Below are 19,442 nucleotides of genomic sequence, written 5' to 3'. Positions count from 1 at the left end.
TCCAGTAACATTCCTCTGTCCAGTAGTAACAATAATATTCTGTCCAGTAACATTCCTCTGTCCAGTAACAATAACATTCCTGTCCAGTAACATTCCCAGTAACAATTAGTATCCAGTAACATTCCTCTGTCCAGTAACATTCCTCTGTCCAGTAACAATTATCTGTCCAGTAACATTCCTCTGTCCAGTAACATTCCTCTGTCCAGTAACATTCATCTGTCCAGTAATATTCCTCTGTCCAGTAACAATTATCTGTCCACTAATATTCCTCTGTCCAGTAACAATTATCTGTCCAGTAACAGGCAGAAAGGTAACACTACACTGTCAGAAAGGTAACACTACACTGTCAGAAAGGTAACACTACACTGTCAGAAAGGTAACACTACACTGGCAGAAAGGTAACGCTACACTGTCAGAAAGGTAACGCTACACTGGCAGAAAGGTAACACTACACTGGCAGAAAGGTAACGCTACACTGGCAGATAGGTAACACTACACTGTAAGACGCTTCGTCAGCCATCCAGTGCGCTTCTCTGTAATGCACCTTGGATTTAATCCCAGCCTTTGTCCTTTACTACCTTGGATGCATTACCTATATTTTAGCCCTATTATTTGTCAGTAAACATGTTAACTTGACTTTCTGTATGTCTCTTCCATATAGCTAATAACAAAATAATGGTGTGAGAAGTGGAATCCAAACCCTCATCCCTTTAATCGTATGCTAATATGACCTTGTCAGTACCTACAGCTGTATCATGTATTTCTGCTTCATCCATATTGCTAATAACGTAACAATGGCATTTGTCTTCTCTGACTGTATCATCATACTGTCTTCTCTGATGTTTCGTGTTGGTATTGGTTCTGAGGGTCATATTTCTCACTTCAGACCGTCGTTAGTGTTAAACAACAGCTGCTGCACCCTCCCTAGGGGGGGAAGCAGAGACCACCAGAGACGCCATGGAGAATGTCGCTATAGAAACCAGTCTCTGTTTATAGTGAGACATTGACACAAAACCCACTTACAGACAAACACAGGTGGACACACATACAGATGTCCAACAACACACACACACACACACACACACACACACACACACACACACACACACACACACACACACACACACACACACACACACACACACACACACACACACACACACACACACACACGTACCACATGGAGATGTGTGAAACTTACTCCTCAGCCTGAAGTGTCCCCCACTGTGCCAGCAAATAGCTAGCTAGTTGTGTGGTAAGACTCTTCAGGAGGGTGGTCACGTGTGTTAGCAAGGCAGAGGTCCTGGATTTGCTGCACACACACACACACACACACACACACACACACACACACACACACACACACACACACACACACACACACACACACACACACACACACACACACACGGGCAGACAAAGAAGAAAGAAGCACACATATGTACTGTATAGATACACAGTAGATGTTTACACAGATACTGCTCTAATAATACTTGTAATAATACTGACAATAATTTTTTACAGTACTTCAGGGTAATACTATTATACAAATCACTATGCTATACAAGAACAGACATGCTGGCTGTAAAAGCTGTAAGTGAACAGTTTATTGATACTCTCACACATGGCACAGTGACGCATCCAGTATGTATCGTTTTCCATACTTATGATGAACTACCCATAGCTACACCTCTCTTCAACAGATGCCACTAATTGCAGACATCTGGAAAGCTTGTTAATATGCCATGACGAAGCCGGTTTTTAACCCTGTCAATTGTAACTGTTTTGGTAAGCACACACCAATTTGGTCATAGCCTTCCCATCTGCAGTGGCTAATCGCCTCATTAGCGAGCATGTGACTACCTCGTAGAATGGTGATTTGGCCAACCTGAAGTTATAGACGCATATGCGTCTTGCTAATAGGCTGACCTGCATGGATCTATTGGCTCTCTGTGTGAATCCCAAAAGGCAAACTATTCTCTATAGTGCACTACTTTTTACCTGAGCCCTGTGGGCCCTGGTCAAAAGTAGTGCACTACATAGGGAATAGGGTTTCATTTGGGATGCTGATTCTCCCGGTGGAGCAGATGAAGGGTAATGGTTGGTTTGCATGCCAAACCAGATGATTTAACTGAGCTACACTCTTGAAGTATAGAATGTTAGAAATGCAATAGTAACAATATATATTGGTTTATAAATATCATCGTCGGAGAAACAACATGAATATATTTAATTATTTAGGCTAGTTTGTGTTTAGTCGACTATAGTATCTATGCTGCAATTAAGATTTTAGCTGCAGATGTGTACATTGAAGTAAACCTTAAACAGCTATAATACAGGATCTCTGTGTGGCAACAGCTCTCCCACTACGCATTGTGGTTGAAGATGTTGACAGGCCGGAGTGGGCGGATCCCTCCTGTGACATGCTAATGAGAGGATGGGGATGATGAGCAGGAAATAGATCCCCGGCCACAAGGACATTTTCTGAGATTAAAATCACATTTTATATGTCACATGCTTTGTAAGCGACAGGTGTAGACTAACAGTGAAATACTTACGGGTCCTTCCCAACAATGCAGAGAGAAAGAAAACAACAACAACAATAGAAACATAATAACACAAAGAATAAATACACAACAAGTAACAATAACGTGGCTGTATACACAGACAATAACTTGGCTATATACACAGACAATAACCTGGCTATATACACATATACACAGACAATAACTTGGCTATATACACAGACAATAACTTGGCTATATACACAGACAATAACTTGGCTATATACACAGACAATAACTTGGCTATATACACAGACAATAACTTGGCTATATACACAGACAATAACCTGGCTGTATACACAGACAATAACTTGGCTGTATACACAGACAATAACTTGGATATATACACAGACAATAACTTGGCTATATACACAGACAATAACCTGGCTGTATACACAGACAATAACTTGGCTATATACACAGACAATAACTTGGCTATATACACAGACAATAACCTGGCTGTATACACAGACAATAACTTGGCTATATACACAGACAATAACCTGGCTGTATACACAGACAATAACTTGGCTATATACACAGACAATAACCTGGCTGTATACACAGACAATAACCTGGCTGTATACACAGACAATAACTTGGCTATATACACAGACAATAACCTGGCTGTATACACAGACAATAACTTGGCTATATACACAGACAATAACTTGGCTATATACACAGACAATAACTTGGCTATATACACAGACAATAACTTGGCTATATACACAGACAATAACTTGGCTATATACACAGACAATATATACACAGACAATAACTTGGCTATATACACAGACAATAACTTGGCTGTATACACAGACAATAACTTGGCTGTATACACAGACAATAACTTGGCTGTATACACAGACAATAACTTGGCTATATACACAGACAATAACTTGGCTATATACACAGACAATAACTTGGCTGTATACACAGACAATAACTTGGCTGTATACACAGACAATAACTTGGCTATATACACAGACAATAACTTGGCTGTATACACAGACAATAACTTGGCTGTATACACAGACCATAACCTGGCTATATACACATATACACAGACAAAAACTTGGCTATATACACAGACAATAACTTGACTATATACACAGACAATAACTTGTCTATATACACAGACAATAACCTGGCTATATACACATATACACAGACAATAACGTGGCTGTATACACAGACAATAACTTGGCTATATACACAGACAATAACGTGGCTATATACACAGACAATAACTTGGCTATATACACAGACAATAACCTGGCTATATACACATATACACAGACAATAACTTGGCTACGTACATGGCCCCTCTCCCTCTCTCTCCATTTCCCTCGCTTCTTGCCAGATCCCGCCACAATTGATGGAAAAGGATTGGGCCTATTTTGAAAATTAGAGGTTATAGGGCCAAAAGAGATGCAGTAAACAGTCTTGGAGTGAAATTAACATGAAACAGTAAACCATTCTGTTACTTCCCCCCCCCCCCTAGCTCCAGAAATACATCTATACTTACTATGACTTGTTATTCCTTCTAATTCAGTAATACAGCTATACATACCTTGTTATTCCTTCTAATTCAGTAATACAGCTATACATACCTTGTTATTCCTTCTAATTCAGTAATACAGCTATACATACCTTGTTATTCCTTCTAATTCAGTAATACAGCTATACATACCTTGTTATTCCTTCTAATTCAGTAATACAGCTATACATACCTTGTTATTCCTTCTAATTCATTAATACAGCTATACATACCTTGTTATTCCTTCTAATTCAGTAATACAGCTATACATACCTTGTTATTCCTTCTAATTCAGTAATACAGCTATACATACCTTGTTATTCCTTCTAATTCAGTAATACAGCTATACATACCTTGTTATTCCTTCTAATTCAGTAATACAGCTATACATACCTTGTTATTCCTTCTAATTCAGTAATACAGCTATACATACCTTGTTATTCCTTCTAATTCAGTAATACAGCTATACATACCTTGTTATTCCTTCTAATTCAGTAATACAGCTATACATACCTTGTTATTCCTTCTAATTCTGTAATACAGCTATACATACCTTGTTATTCCTTCTAATTCAGTAATACAGCTATACATACCTTGTTATTCCTTCTAATTCAGTAATACAGCTATACATACCTTGTTATTCCTTCTAATTCATTAATACAGCTATACATACCTTGTTATTCCTTCTAATTCAGTAATACAGCTATACATACCTTGTTATTCCTTCTAATTCAGTAATACAGCTATACATACCTTGTTATTCCTTCTAATTCAGTAATACAGCTATACATACCTTGTTATTCCTTCTAATTCAGTAATACAGCTATACATACCTTGTTATTCCTTCTAATTCAGTAATACAGCTATACATACCTTGTTATTCCTTCTAATTCAGTAATACAGCTATACATACCTTGTTATTCCTTCTAATTCAGTAATACAGCTATACATACCTTGTTATTCCTTCTAATTCAGTAATACAGCTATACATACCTTGTTATTCCTTCTAATTCAGTAATACAGCTATACATACCTTGTTATTCCTTCTAATTCAGTAATACAGCTATACACACCTTGTTATTCATTCTAATTCAGTAATACAGCTATACATACCTTGTTATTCCTTCTAATTCAGTAATACAGCTATACATACCTTGTTATTCCTTCTAATTCAGTAATACAGCTATATTCCTTCTATAGTAATACAGCTTACATACCTTGTTATTCCTTCTAATTCAGTAATACAGCTATACATACCTTGTTATTCCTTCTAATTCAGTAATACAGCTATACATACCTTGTTATTCCTTCTAATTCAGTAATACAGCTATACACACCTTGTTATTCATTCTAATTCAGTAATACAGCTATACATACCTTGTTATTCCTTCTAATTCAGTAATACAGCTATACATACCTTGTTATTCCTTCTAATTCAGTAATACAGCTATACATACCTTGTTATTCCTTCTAATTCAGTAATACAGCTATACATACCTTGTTATTCCTTCTAATTCAGTAATACAGCTATACACACCTTGTTATTCATTCTAATTCAGTAATACAGCTATACATACCTTGTTTTTCCTTCTAATTCAGTAATACAGCTATACATACCTTGTTATTCCTTCTAATTCAGTAATACAGCTATACATACCTTGTTATTCCTTCTAATTCAGTAATACAGCTATACATACCTTGTTATTCCTTCTAATTCAGTAATACAGCTATACACACCTTGTTATTCCTTCTAATTCAGTAATACAGCTATACACACCTTGTTATTCATTCTAATTCAGTAATACAGCTATACATACCTTGTTATTCCTTCTAATTCAGTAATACAGCTATACATACCTTGTTATTCCTTCTAATTCAGTAATACAGCTATACATACCTTGTTATTCCTTCTAATTCAGTAATACAGCTATACATACCTTGTTATTCCTTCTAATTCAGTAATACAGCTATACATACCTTGTTATTCATTCTTATTCAGTAATACAGCTATACACACCTTGTTATTCATTCTTATTCAGTAATACAGCTATACATACCTTGTTATTCATTCTTATTCAGTAATACAGCTATACACACCTTGTTATTCATTCTTATTCAGTAATACAGCTATACATACCTTGTTATTCATTCTTATTCAGTAATACAGCTATACATACCTTGTTATTCATTCTTATACAGTAATACAGCGATACATACCTTGTTATTCATTCCTATTCAGTACTGTAGCTCACAGGCTATAGTTGACAATTATATTTGAAGACGTATCCTCCACTATATTAGAAGACAATAGTCAGTATGTATCCTCACAGCCATGGAGAGGTCACAAATACCTCAAAAAAAAGAATCCAAGTTCTAAAATTATACATTTTGTCAACATTTAAACATAAAACACTCATTGACGTTATTTGGTACTTTCTGTCAGGAAAGTCGAAAGGAAAACATTTAGCCTTAATAGAACTGCCTTTGCTGATAGCTATTTTATTGACGAAAAATGTACTTCCTATGACTGAGATATGTGGTTATCCCACCTAGCTACAGCATCTTAAGATGAATGCACTAACTGTAATTCGTTCGGCGTAAGATCATCTACTAAATGACAAGAATGTAAAATGTAATTGATCTGGGAGTGAGTTTAATTACATGGAGCTAGATGGCATGCCAAGCAGCCAGCACCACATTAGCTAAGAGATCAGACAGTGATGTGCTCAGGAAGATAGAGAGCCAGACATCTTGTTTTGCGTTGATAGTTCTTGATAACCTAACTGCTAATGGCAGTCTGTTTATATATATAGCCTCTGAAAACACGCAAAGGGACTTCATCAAATGATACACAAATGTTTTTGTTTTTTAAACTTTCAATTCCTATCACTATCAAGAACAACATGAGTAAACAAAACAGAGAAAAGAATTTCCCATCCCGTCTTTGGGTTTTGTCTATGACTAATGGGTCGGGTGTTGACACGACCTTCGAATTAAGGACAAACATATCCTCTCTTCCACTGGATATACTATGAATATTAACTACGTTTTGTCAACACATCTAACCGTATGATAAGAAGATAATGCCTTTTGTTGAAAATAATTGAGTGAAATCCTATTGTTTACTAGGACTTTTTTAAAGCACTGATGCTGTTGACTTGTCGTAGTTGATTTCTCAATCTCCCACCCAGTTACCTGTGTATCTAAATGCAAACATTTGCTCACGTTCAGGCAGGCAACCAAGCATTGAGTCGGTCTAATAGTTTGAACGTCCATCTGTTGTCTGGGCATACGGACAAAGGGTGGGGAATCTGAATATTAAATCATGTTTTCATCTCTACCGTACAAAAGGTGGCACGTCCATAAACACTCAGTCCATCCCCAAGTTGAATGGGGAATAACGATATGCTCACGTTCAGCTTGTGTATGAATGGATGGCAGTGTCCATATGAGGACAGGCTTGAGTCATGCTTTTGATACACCAGCGTTACAGTAGCTACTGTAGAAAATGAGTGTAGGAAAGGTTACTAACTAACTGTAAATACCTTTAGCTAGATAGCTCACTAACTTGGCTAACTTGATGGTTATATGACCCCTATCTGACCTTAATAGCTTGTATGTTTATGTAAACTGATATGTATGCAAATCCCCCTATCTGACCTAAATAACTTGTATGTTTATGTAAACTGATATGTATGCAAATCCCCCTATCTGACCTAAATAACTTGTGTGTTTATGTAAACTGATATGTATGCAAATCCCCCTATCTGACCTAAATAACTTGTATGTTTATGTAAACTGATATGTATGCAAATCCCCCTATCTGACCTAAATAACTTGTATGTTTATGTAAACTGATATGTATGCAAATCCCCTATCTGACCTAAATAACTTGTATGTTTATGTAAACTGATATGTATGCAAATCCCCTATCTGACCTAAATAACTTGTGTGTTTATGTAAACTGATATGTATGCAAATCCCCTATCTGACCTAAATAACCTGTATATTTATGTAAACTGATATGTATGCAAATCCCCTATCTGACCTAAATAACTTGTATGTTTATGTAAACTGATATGTATGCAAATCCCCTATCTGACATAAATAACCTGTATATTTATGTAAACTGATATGTATGCAAATCCCCTATCTGACCTAAATAACTTGTGTGTTTATGTAAACTGATATGTATGCAAATCCCCCTATCTAACCTAAATAACTTGTGTGTTTATGTAAACTGATATGTATGCAAATCTCCTATCTGACATAAATAACCTGTATGTTTATGTAAACTGATATGTATGCAAATCCCCTATCTGACCTAAATAACTTGTGTGTTTATGTAAACTGATATGTATGCAAATCCCCTATATCTGACCTAAATAACCTGTATGTTTATGTAAACTGATATGTATGCAAATCCCCCTATCTGACCTAAATAACTTGTGTTTTATGTAAACTGATATGTATGCAAATCCCCTATCTGACATAAATAACTTGTGTGTTTATGTAAACTGATATGTATGCAAATCCTCCTATATCTGACCTAAATAACCTGTATGTTTATGTAAACTGATATGTATGCAAATCCCCTATCTGACCTAAATAACTTGTGTGTTTATGTAAACTGATATGTATGCAAATCCTCCTATATCTGACCTAAATAACTTGTGTGTTTATGTAAACTGATATGTATGCAAATCCCCTATATCTGACCTAAATAACCTGTGTGTTTATGTAAACTTAAGTATGCAAACCTCCTATATCTGACCTAAATAACTTGTGTGTTTATGTAAACTGATATGTATGCAAATCCTCCTATATCTGACCTAAATAACTTGTGTGTTTATGTAAACTGATATGTATGCAAATCCCCTATATCTGACCTAAATAACCTGTGTGTTTATGTAAACTGATAAGTATGCAAATCCCCTATCTGACCTAAATAACTTGTGTGTTTATGTAAACTGATAAGTATGCAAATCCCCTATATCTGACCTAAATAACATGTATGTTTATGTAAACTGATATGTATGCAAATCCCCCTATCTGACCTAAATAACTTGTGTGTTTATGTAAACTGATATGTATGCAAATCCTCCTATATCTGATCTAAATAACTTGTGTGTTTATGTAAACTGATATGTATGCAAATCCCCCTATCTGACCTAAATAACTTGTATGTTTATGTAAACTGATATGTATGCAAATCCCCTATCTGACCTAAATAACTTGTATGTTTATGTAAACTGATATGTATGCAAATCCCCCTATCTGACCTAAATAACTTGTGTGTTTATGTAAACTGATATGTATGCAAATCCCCCTATCTGACCTAAATAACCTGTATATTTATGTAAACTGATATGTATGCAAATCCCCTATCTGACCTAAATAACTTGTATGTTTATGTAAACTGATATGTATGCAAATCCCCTATCTGACATAAATAACCTGTATATTTATGTAAACTGATATGTATGCAAATCCCCTATCTGACCTAAATAACTTGTGTGTTTATGTAAACTGATATGTATGCAAATCCCCTATCTGACCTAAATAACTTGTGTGTTTATGTAAACTGATATGTATGCAAATCTCCCTATCTGACATAAATAACCTGTATGTTTATGTAAACTGATATGTATGCAAATCCCCCTATATCTGACCTAAATAACCTGTATGTTTATGTAAACTGATATGTATGCAAATCCCCCTATCTGACCTAAATAACTTGTGTGTTTATGTAAACTGATATGTATGCAAATCCTCCTATATCTGACCTAAATAACCTGTATGTTTATGTAAACTGATATGTATGCAAATCCCCCTATCTGACCTAAATAACTTGTGTGTTTATGTAAACTGATATGTATGCAAATCCTCCTATATCTGACCTAAATAACTTGTGTGTTTATGTAAACTGATATGTATGCAAATCCTCCTATATCTGACCTAAATAACATGTATGTTTATGTAAACTGATATGTATGCAAATCCCCCTATCTGACCTAAATAACTTGTGTGTTTATGTAAACTGATATGTATGCAAATCCTCCTATATCTGACCTAAATAACCTGTATGTTTATGTAAACTGATATGTATGCAAATCCCCCTATCTGACCTAAATAACTTGTGTGTTTATGTAAACTGATAAGTATGCAAATCCCCCTATATCTGACCTAAATAACTTGTGTGTTTATGTAAACTGATAAGTATGCAAATCCCCCTATCTGACCTAAATAACTTGTGTGTTTATGTAAACTGATAAGTATGCAAATCCCCCTATATCTGACCTAAATAACCTGTATGTTTATGTAAACTGATAAGTATGCAAATCCCCCTATCTGACCTAAATAACTTGTGTGTTTATGTAAACTGATAAGTATGCAAATCCCCCTATCTGACCTAAATAACCTGTATGTTTATGTAAACTGATATGTATGCAAATCCCCCTATCTGACCTAAATAACCTGTATGTTTATGTAAACTGATATGTATGCAAATCCCCTATCTGACCTAAATAACCTGTATGTTTATGTAAACTGATATATATGCAAATCCCCTATCTGACATAAATAACCTGTATGTTTATGTAAACTGATAAGTATGCAAATCCCTATCTGACATAAATAACCTGTATGTTTATGTAAACTGATAAGTATGCAAATCCCCTATATCTGACCTAAATAACCTGTATGTTTATGTAAACTGATATGTATGCAAATCCCCCTATCTGACATAAATAACCTGTATGTTTATGTAAACTGATATGTATGCAAATCCCCTATCTGACATAAATAACCTGTATGTTTATGTAAACTGATATGTATGCAAATCCCCTATCTGACCTAAATAGCTTGTGTGTTTATGTAAACTGATATGTATGCAAATCCTCCTATATCTGACCTAAATAACTTGTGTGTTTATGTAAACTGATAAGTATGCAAATCCCCTATATCTGACATAAATAACTTGTGTGTTTATGTAAACTGATATGTATGCAAATCCTCCTATATCTGACCTAAATAACTTGTGTGTTTATGTAAACTGATATGTATGCAAATCCTCCTATATCTGACCTAAATAACTTGTGTGTTTATGTAAACTGATAAGTATGCAAATCCCCTATCTGACATAAATAACCTGTATGTTTATGTAAACTGATATGTATGCAAATCCCCTATCTGACATAAATAACCTGTATGTTTATGTAAACTGATATGTATGCAAATCCTCCTATATCTGACCTAAATAACTTGTGTGTTTATGTAAACTGATATGTATGCAAATCCTCCTATATCTGACATAAATAACCTGTATGTTTATGTAAACTGATAAGTATGCAAATCCCCCTATCTGACCTAAATAACTTGTGTGTTTATGTAAACTGATATGTATGCAAATCCCCCTATCTGACATAAATAACCTGTATGTTTATGTAAACTGATATGTATGCAAATCCCCCTATCTGACCTAAATAGCTTGTGTGTTTATGTAAACTGATATGTATGCAAATCCTCCTATATCTGACCTAAATAACCTGTATGTTTATGTAAACTGATATGTATGCAAATCCTCCTATATCTGACCTAAATAACTTGTGTGTTTATGTAAACTGATATGTATGCAAATCCTCCTATATCTGACCTAAATAACCTGTATGTTTATGTAAACTGATATGTATGCAAATCCTCCTATCTGACCTAAATAACTTGTGTGTTTATGTAAACTGATATGTATGCAAATCCCCCTATATCTGACCTAAATAACCTGTATGTTTATGTAAACTGATATGTATGCAAATCCCCCTATCTGACCTAAATAACTTGTGTGTTTATGTAAACTGATATGTATGCAAATCCCCCTATATCTGACCTAAATAACCTGTATGTTTATGTAAACTGATATGTATGCAAATCCCCCTATCTGACCTAAATAACTTGTGTGTTTATGTAAACTGATATGTATGCAAATCCCCTATCTGACCTAAATAACTGTATGTTTATGTAAACTGAATGTATGCAAATCCCCTATCTGACCTAAATAACCTGTATGTTTATGTAAACTGATATGTATGCAAATCCCCTATCTGACCTAAATAACCTGTATGTTTATGTAAACTGATATATATGCAAATCCCCTATCTGACATAAATAACCTGTATGTTTATGTAAACTGATAAGTATGCAAATCCCCTATCTGACATAAATAACCTGTATGTTTATGTAAACTGATAAGTATGCAAATCCCCTATCTGACCTAAATAACCTGTATGTTTATGTAAACTGATATGTATGCAAATCCCCCTATCTGACATAAATAACCTGTATGTTTATGTAAACTGATATGTATGCAAATCCCCTATCTGACATAAATAACCTGTATGTTTATGTAAACTGATATGTATGCAAATCCCCTATCTGACCTAAATAACTGTGTGTTTATGTAAACTGATATGTATGCAAATCCTCCTATATCTGACCTAAATAACTTGTGTGTTTATGTAAACTGATAAGTATGCAAATCCCCTATATCTGACATAAATAACTTGTGTGTTTATGTAAACTGATATGTATGCAAATCCCCTATATCTGACCTAAATAACTTGTGTGTTTATGTAAACTGATATGTATGCAAATCCTCCTATATCTGACCTAAATAACTTGTGTGTTTATGTAAACTGATATGTATGCAAATCCCCTATCTGACATAAATAACCTGTATGTTTATGTAAACTGATATGTATGCAAATCCCCTATCTGACATAAATAACTGTATGTTTATGTAAACTGATATGTATGCAAATCCTCCTATATCTGACCTAAATAACTTGTGTGTTTATGTAAACTGATATGTATGCAAATCCTCCTATATCTGACATAAATAACCTGTATGTTTATGTAAACTGATATGTATGCAAATCCCCTATCTGACCTAAATAACTTGTGTGTTTATGTAAACTGATATGTATGCAAATCCCCTATCTGACATAAATAACCTGTATGTTTATGTAAACTGATATGTATGCAAATCCCCTATCTGACCTAAATAACCTGTATGTTTATGTAAACTGATATGTATGCAAATCCCCTATATCTGACCTAAATAACATGTATGTTTATGTAAACTGATATGTATGCAAATCCTCCTATATCTGACCTAAATAACTTGTGTGTTTATGTAAACTGATATGTATGCAAATCCTCCTATATCTGACCTAAATAACCTGTATGTTTATGTAAACTGATATGTATGCAAATCCCCCTATATCTGACCTAAATAACATGTATGTTTATGTAAACTGATATGTATGCAAATCCCCCTATCTGACCTAAATAACTTGTGTGTTTATGTAAACTGATATGTATGCAAATCCTCCTATATCTGACCTAAATAACTTGTGTGTTTATGTAAACTGATATGTATGCAAATCCCCTATCTGACCTAAATAACTTGTATGTTTATGTAAACTGATATGTATGCAAATCCCCTATCTGACCTAAATAACTTGTATGTTTATGTAAACTGATATGTATGCAAATCCCCTATCTGACCTAAATAACTTGTGTGTTTATGTAAACTGATATGTATGCAAATCCCCTATCTGACCTAAATAACTTGTATGTTTATGTAAACTGATATGTATGCAAATCCCCCTATCTGACCTAAATAACTTGTGTGTTTATGTAAACTGATATGTATGCAAATCCCCCTATCTGACATAAATAACCTGTATATTTATGTAAACTGATATGTATGCAAATCCCCCTATCTGACCTAAATAACTTGTGTGTTTATGTAAACTGATATGTATGCAAATCCCCCTATCTGACCTAAATAACTTGTGTGTTTATGTAAACTGATATGTATGCAAATCTCCCTATCTGACATAAATAACCTGTATGTTTATGTAAACTGATATGTATGCAAATCCCCCTATCTGACCTAAATAACTTGTGTGTTTATGTAAACTGATATGTATGCAAATCCCCCTATATCTGACCTAAATAACCTGTATGTTTATGTAAACTGATATGTATGCAAATCCCCTATCTGACCTAAATAACTTGTGTGTTTATGTAAACTGATATGTATGCAAATCCCCTATCTGACATAAATAACTTGTGTGTTTATGTAAACTGATATGTATGCAAATCCTCCTATATCTGACCTAAATAACCTGTATGTTTATGTAAACTGATATGTATGCAAATCCCCCTATCTGACCTAAATAACTTGTGTGTTTATGTAAACTGATATGTATGCAAATCCTCCTATATCTGACCTAAATAACTTGTGTGTTTATGTAAACTGATATGTATGCAAATCCTCCTATATCTGACCTAAATAACATGTATGTTTATGTAAACTGATATGTATGCAAATCCCCCTATCTGACCTAAATAACTTGTGTGTTTATGTAAACTGATATGTATGCAAATCCTCCTATATCTGACCTAAATAACCTGTATGTTTATGTAAACTGATATGTATGCAAATCCCCCTATCTGACCTAAATAACTTGTGTGTTTATGTAAACTGATAAGTATGCAAATCCTCCCTATATCTGACCTAAATAACTTGTGTGTTTATGTAAACTGATAAGTATGCAAATCCCCTATCTGACCTAAATAACTTGTGTGTTTATGTAAACTGATAAGTATGCAAATCCCCTATATCTGACCTAAATAACCTGTATGTTTATGTAAACTGATAAGTATGCAAATCCCCTATCTGACCTAAATAACTTGTGTGTTTATGTAAACTGATAAGTATGCAAATCCCCTATCTGACCTAAATAACCTGTATGTTTATGTAAACTGATATGTATGCAAATCCCCTATCTGACCTAAATAACCTGTATGTTTATGTAAACTGATATGTATGCAAATCCCCTATCTGACCTAAATAACCTGTATGTTTATGTAAACTGATATATATGCAAATCCCCTATCTGACATAAATAACCTGTATGTTTATGTAAACTGATAAGTATGCAAATCCCCTATCTGACATAAATAACCTGTATGTTTATGTAAACTGATAAGTATGCAAATCCCCTATATCTGACCTAAATAACCTGTATGTTTATGTAAACTGATATGTATGCAAATCCCCTATCTGACATAAATAACCTGTATGTTTATGTAAACTGATATGTATGCAAATCCCCTATCTGACATAAATAACCTGTATGTTTATGTAAACTGATATGTATGCAAATCCCCCTATCTGACCTAAATAGCTTGTGTGTTTATGTAAACTGATATGTATGCAAATCCTCCTATATCTGACCTAAATAACTTGTGTGTTTATGTAAACTGATATGTATGCAAATTATATCTGACATAAATAACTTGTGTGTTTATGTAAACTGATATGTATGCAAATCCTCCTATATCTGACCTAAATAACTTGTGTGTTTATGTAAACTGATATGTATGCAAATCCTCCTATCTGACCTAAATAACTTGTGTGTTTATGTAAACTGATAAGTATGCAAATCCCCCTATCTGACAAAATAACCTGTATGTTTATGTAAACTGATATGTATGCAAATCCCCTATCTGACATAAATAACCTGTATGTTTATGTAAACTGATATGTATGCAAATCCTCCTATCTGACCTAAATAACTTGTGTGTTTATGTAAACTGATATGTATGCAAATCCTCCTATATCTGACATAAATAACCTGTATGTTTATGTAAACTGATAAGTATGCAAATCCCCTATCTGACCTAAATAACTTGTGTGTTTATGTAAACTGATATGTATGCAAATCCCCTATCTGACACCTAAATAACTTGTAAATAGCTGTTTATGTAAACTGATATGTATGCAAATCCTCCTATCTGACCTAAATAACCTGTATGTTTATGTAAACTGATATGTATGCAAATCCTCCTATATCTGACCTAAATAACTTGTGTGTTTATGTAAACTGATATGTATGCAAATCCTCCTATATCTGACCTAAATAACCTGTATGTTTATGTAAACTGATATGTATGCAAATCCTCCTACATCTGACCTAAATAACTTGTGTGTTTATGTAAACTGATATGTATGCAAATCCCCCTATATCTGACCTAAATAACCTGTGTGTTTATGTAAACTGATAAGTATGCAAATCCCCCTATCTGACCTAAATAACTTGTGTGTTTATGTAAACTGATAAGTATGCAAATCCCCCTATATCTGACCTAAATAACATGTATGTTTATGTAAACTGATATGTATGCAAATCCCCCTATCTGACCTAAATAACTTGTGTGTTTATGTAAACTGATATGTATGCAAATCCTCCTATATCTGATCTAAATAACTTGTGTGTTTATGTAAACTGATATGTATGCAAATCCCCTATCTGACCTAAATAACTTGTATGTTTATGTAAACTGATATGTATGCAAATCCCCTATCTGACCTAAATAACTTGTATGTTTATGTAAACTGATATGTATGCAAATCCCCTATCTGACCTAAATAACTTGTGTGTTTAAAACTGATATGTATGCAAATCCCCCTATCTGACCTAAATAACCTGTATATTTATGTAAACTGATATGTATGCAAATCCCCTATCTGACCTAAATAACTTGTATGTTTATGTAAACTGATATGTATGCAAATCCCCCTATCTGACATAAATAACCTGTATATTTATGTAAACTGATATGTATGCAAATCCCCTATCTGACCTAAATAACTTGTGTGTTTATGTTTATGTATGCAAATCCCCTATCTGACCTAAATAACTTGTGTGTTTATAAACTGATATGTATGCAAATCTCCCTATCTGACATAAATAACCTGTATGTTTATGTAAACTGATATGTATGCAAATCCCCCTATCTGACCTAAATAACTTGTGTGTTTATGTAAACTGATATGTATGCAAATCCCCTATATCTGACCTAAATAACCTGTGTGTTTATGTAAACTGATAAGTATGCAAATCCCCTATCTGACCTAAATAACTTGTGTGTTTATGTAAACTGATAAGTATGCAAATCCCCCTATATCTGACCTAAATAACCTGTATGTTTATGTAAACTGATATGTATGCAAATCCCCTATCTGACCTAAATAACTTGTGTGTTTATGTAAACTGATATGTATGCAAATCCTCCTATATCTGACTAAATAACTTGTGTGTTTATGTAAACTGAACAAATCCCCTATCTGACCTAAATAACTTGTTGTTTATGTAAACTGATATGTATGCAAATCCCCCTATCTGACCTAAATAACTTGTATGTTTATGTAAACTGATATGTATGCAAATCCCCCTATCTGACCTAAATAACTTGTGTGTTTATGTAAACTGATATGTATGCAAATCCCCCTATCTGACCTAAATAACTTGTATATTTATGTAAACTGATATGTATGCAAATCCCCCTATCTGACCTAAATAACTTGTATGTTTATGTAAACTGATATGTATGCAAATCCCCCTATCTGACATAAATAACCTGTATATTTATGTAAACTGATATGTATGCAAATCCCCCTATCTGACCTAAATAACTTGTGTGTTTATGTAAACTGATATGTATGCAAATCCCCCTATCTGACCTAAATAACTTGTGTGTTTATGTAAACTGATATGTATGCAAATCCCCTATCTGACATAAATAACCTGTATGTTTATGTAAACTGATATGTATGCAAATCCCCTATCTGACCTAAATAACTTGTGTGTTTATGTAAACTGATATGTATGCAAATCCCCTATATCTGACCTAAATAACCTGTATGTTTATGTAAACTGATATGTATGCAAATCCCCCTATCTGACCTAAATAACTTGTGTGTTTATGTAAACTGATATGTATGCAAATCCCTATCTGACATAAATAACTTGTGTGTTTATGTAAACTGATATGTATGCAAATCCCCCTATATCTGACCTAAATAACCTGTATGTTTATGTAAACTGATATGTATGCAAATCCCCTATCTGACCTAAATAACTTGTGTGTTTATGTAAACTGATATGTATGCAAATCCTCCTATATCTGACCTAAATAACTTGTGTGTTTATGTAAACTGATATGTATGCAAATCCTCCTATATCTGACCTAAATAACATGTATGTTTATGTAAACTGATATGTATGCAAATCCCCTATCTGACCTAAATAACTTGTGTGTTTATGTAAACTGATATGTATGCAAATCCTCCTATATCTGACCTAAATAACTTGTGTGTTTATGTAAACTGATATGTATGCAAATCCCCTATCTGACCTAAATAACCTGTATGTTTATGTAAACTGATATGTATGCAAATCCCCTATCTGACCTAAATAACCTGTATGTTTATGTAAACTGATATGTATGCAAATCCCCCTATCTGACCTAAATAACCTGTATGTTTATGTAAACTGTTTATGCAAATCCCCTAAATAAATAACCTGTATGTTTATGTAAACTGATAAGTATGCAAATCCCCTATCTGACATAAATAACCTGTATGTTTATGTAAACTGATAAGTATGCAAATCCCCCTATATCTGACCTAAATAACCTGTATGTTTATGTAAACTGATATGTATGCAAATCCCCTATCTGACATAAATAACCTGTATGTTTATGTAAACTGATATGTATGCAAATCCCCTATCTGACATAAATAACCTGTATGTTTATGTAAACTGATATGTATGCAAATCCCCCTATCTGACCTAAATAGCTTGTGTGTTTATGTAAACTGATATGTATGCAAATCCTCCTATATCTGACCTAAATAACTTGTGTGTTTATGTAAACTGATAAGTATGCAAATCCCCCTATATCTGACATAAATAACTTGTGTGTTTATGTAAACTGATATGTATGCAAATCCTCCTATATCTGACCTAAATAACTTGTGTGTTTATGTAAACTGATATGTATGCAAATCCTCCTATATCTGACCTAAATAACTTGTGTGTTTATGTAAACTGATAAGTATGCAAATCCCCCTATCTGACATAAATAACCTGTATGTTTATGTAAACTGATATGTATGCAAATCCCCCTATCTGACATAAATAACCTGTATGTTTATGTAAACTGATATGTATGCAAATCCTCCTATATCTGACCTAAATAACTTGTGTGTTTATGTAAACTGATATGTATGCAAATCCTCCTATATCTGACATAAATAACCTGTATGTTTATGTAAACTGATAAGTATGCAAATCCCCCTATCTGACCTAAATAACTTGTGTGTTTATGTAAACTGATATGTATGCAAATCCCCCTATCTGACATAAATAACCTGTATGTTTATGTAAACTGATATGTATGCAAATCCCCCTATCTGACCTAAA

The sequence above is a fragment of the Oncorhynchus keta genome, chromosome 9 (genome assembly GCF_023373465.1).
Source record: "Oncorhynchus keta strain PuntledgeMale-10-30-2019 chromosome 9, Oket_V2, whole genome shotgun sequence".
Taxonomy (NCBI): Eukaryota; Metazoa; Chordata; class Actinopteri; order Salmoniformes; family Salmonidae; genus Oncorhynchus; species Oncorhynchus keta.
The sequence above is the reverse complement of the archived record's forward strand: the minus strand, read 5'-3'. Positions refer to the sequence as shown.